This window comes from Brachyistius frenatus, unplaced genomic scaffold (genome assembly GCF_029030835.1).
Source record: "Brachyistius frenatus isolate BFR_SWC_R1_liver_20210118 unplaced genomic scaffold, ASM2903083v1 Contig_468, whole genome shotgun sequence".
Classification (NCBI taxonomy): Eukaryota; Metazoa; Chordata; class Actinopteri; family Embiotocidae; genus Brachyistius; species Brachyistius frenatus.
This window is the reverse complement of record NW_027211067.1, coordinates 105,001-107,500: the sequence shown is the minus strand read 5'-3', so window position 1 is coordinate 107,500 and position 2,500 is coordinate 105,001. Positions and strand designations below refer to the sequence as shown.

The window sequence follows — 2,500 nt, the reverse complement described above, 5'->3', positions numbered from 1 at the left end:
CGTCTCCTCTCCCTCTCCCCTCGTCTCGTCTCCCCTCGTCTCGTCTCCTCTCCCCTCGTCTCGACTCCCCTCTCCTCCCCTCGTCTTCTCTCCTCTCGTCTCGTTTCTCCTCGTTTCCCCTCGTCTCTTCTCATCTCATCTCCCCTCATCTCTCCTAGTCTCGTCTCATCTCCCCTTGTCTCGTCTCTCCTCGTCTCTCCTCGTCTCGTCTCCCCTCGTCTCTCCTCGTCTCGTCCCCTCTCTCTCTCTCTCTCTCTCCTCTCCTCTCCTCTCCTCTCTCTCTCTCTCTCCTCTCCTCTCTCTCTCCCTCTCCTCTCCTCTCCTCTCCTCTCCTCTCCTCTCCTCTCCTCGTCTCGTCTCCCCTTGTCTCTCCTCGTCTCGTTTCCTGTCCTCTCACCTCCCCTCGTCTCTCCTCCTCTCTCCTCGTCTCGTCTCCCCTCGCCTCTCCTCGCCCCTCTTCTCCCCTCCCCTCCCCTCCTCTCCTCTCCTCTCCTCTCCTCTCCTCTCCCCTCGTCTCCTCTCCCCTCGTCTCCTCTCCCCTCGTCTCCCCTCCTCTCCCCTCGTCTCCCCTCCTCTCCCCTCGTCTCCTCTCCCCTCCTCTCCCGTCCTCTCCCCTCGTCTCCCCTCGTCTCCTCTCCTCTCGTCTCGTTTCTCCTCGTTTCCCCTCGTCTCTTCTCATCTCATCTCATCTCATCTCTCGTCTCGTCTCATTCTCCTCGTCCCCTCGTCTCTTCTCATCTCATCTCATCTCCTCTCCCTCCCCTCGTCTCTCCTCGTCTCTCTCGTCTCGTCATCTCCCCTCGTCTCTCCCTCGTCTCCGCTCCTCTCCTCTCCTCTCCTCGTCTCTCCTCCTCTCTCTCTCGTCCTCTCCTCATTTCCCTCCCCTCCCCTCCCCTCCCCTCCCCCTCGTCTCTCTCCTCTCCCTCTCTCCTCTCCCTCTCTCGTCTCCTTCCCTTCGTCTCTCCTCTCCCCTCGTCTCTCCTCTCCTCCTCGTCTCTCTCCGTCTCCCCTCCTCTCTCGTCTCCCTCTCCCCTCTCGTCTCTCCTCCTCTCTCCTCGTCTCGTCTCCCCTCGTCTCCCCTCGCCTCTCCTCGGCCCTCTTCTCCCCTCATCTCGTCTCCTCTCCTCTCCTCTCCCCTCCTCTCCCCTCGTCTCGTCTCATCTCCTCTCCCCTCCTCTCCCCTCGCCTCGTCTCCTCTCCCCTCGTCTCATCTCATCTCATCTCCCCTCGTCTCCTCTCACCTCCTCTCCCGTCCTCTCCCCTCGTCTCCCCTCGTCTCGACTCCCCTCTCCTCCCCTCGTCTCCTCTCCTCTCGTCTCGTTTCTCCTCGTTTCCCCTCGTCTCTTCTCATCTCATCTCCCCTCATCTCTCCTCGTCTCGTCTCCCCTGGTCTCGTCTCCCATCGTCTCTCCTCGTCTCGTCTCCCCTCGTCTCCCCTCGTCTCTCCTTCTCTCATCTCCTCTCCCCTCGTCTCTCCTCGTCTTTCCTCCTCACTTTTAGTCTCCCCTCGTCTCGTCTCTTCTCATCTTGTCTCCCCTTGTCTCGTCTTCCCTCGTCTTTCCTCGTGCCCCCTCGTCTCATGTCCTCTCCCTTCCTCTCTTCTCGTCTCCTCTTCCCTCCTTTCATCTTGTCTCATCTCCTTTCCCCTCCTCTCCCATCCTCTCCCTTCGTCTCCCCTCGTCTCCCCTCGTCTCGTCTCATCTCGTCTTGTCTCCCCTCCCCTCCCCTCGTCTTGTCTCCCCTTGTCTCGTCTTCTCTTGTCTCCCCTTCTGGTTTGGTGACTCTAACTCATCACACAGTAGATTTTTGGCTCCGGTCCTGAGCTGCTTGTTTGTTAATGAAGCTTCTCGCTGGCTGCTTGATGAGAGTGAAATAAACCAGAGAGGATTGTGGGAAGGTTCAGGGTGTCCTCTCTCTGCAGGGTCCTTTAATCTGCTTTCAGCTCCACACTGTCAGTAATGTGTGTTGTTGTCTTTGACCCCCCCCCTCCCCTCCTTTTATATCTTGGCCCTGTAAATGTTTAAACAGCTTAATTAGTGAGTCACCTGATCCTGATGAAGGGGCTGGTGATGGATGACGTCTGTCTGTCAGTCTGCACATGAAGGACTGAACGCACAGCTGAGTCCTGTTTCTGTCTAAAGCTTTCCACATTCTGTGGTTACTGTAGCATGCTGCTGTGCACAAACACCTTGATGGGATGCATACATACGAGTGTTTCCTCTGAGCTGTGATGCTGCTGTGTGTGTGTGTGTGTGTGTGTGTGTGTGTGTGTGTGTGTGTGTGTGTGTGTGTGTGTGTGTGTGTGTGTATTAGAGGAACACTGCAGTCTGCTGCTCCTCCACTCTGTTCAGCTCCAACAGGACAAAGACTTATTGATGGGAGCCCATATACTGTAACACACAACACACACAAACACGCGTGCGCGCACAGACACACACACACAGACACACACTCTCACACACACTGGAATTTTCCATATTTGAGGGGGAAACACGACAGT

General features: G+C 57.0%; 1 pseudogene; it reads right to left on the bottom strand.

Annotated features, from left to right (window-relative positions):
- The window catches only part of LOC138614208 (octapeptide-repeat protein T2-like), a 2,503-nt pseudogene extending 867 nt beyond the window's left edge, over positions 1-1,636 (bottom strand).
- Positions 1,637-2,500: the final 864 nt, after the last annotated feature.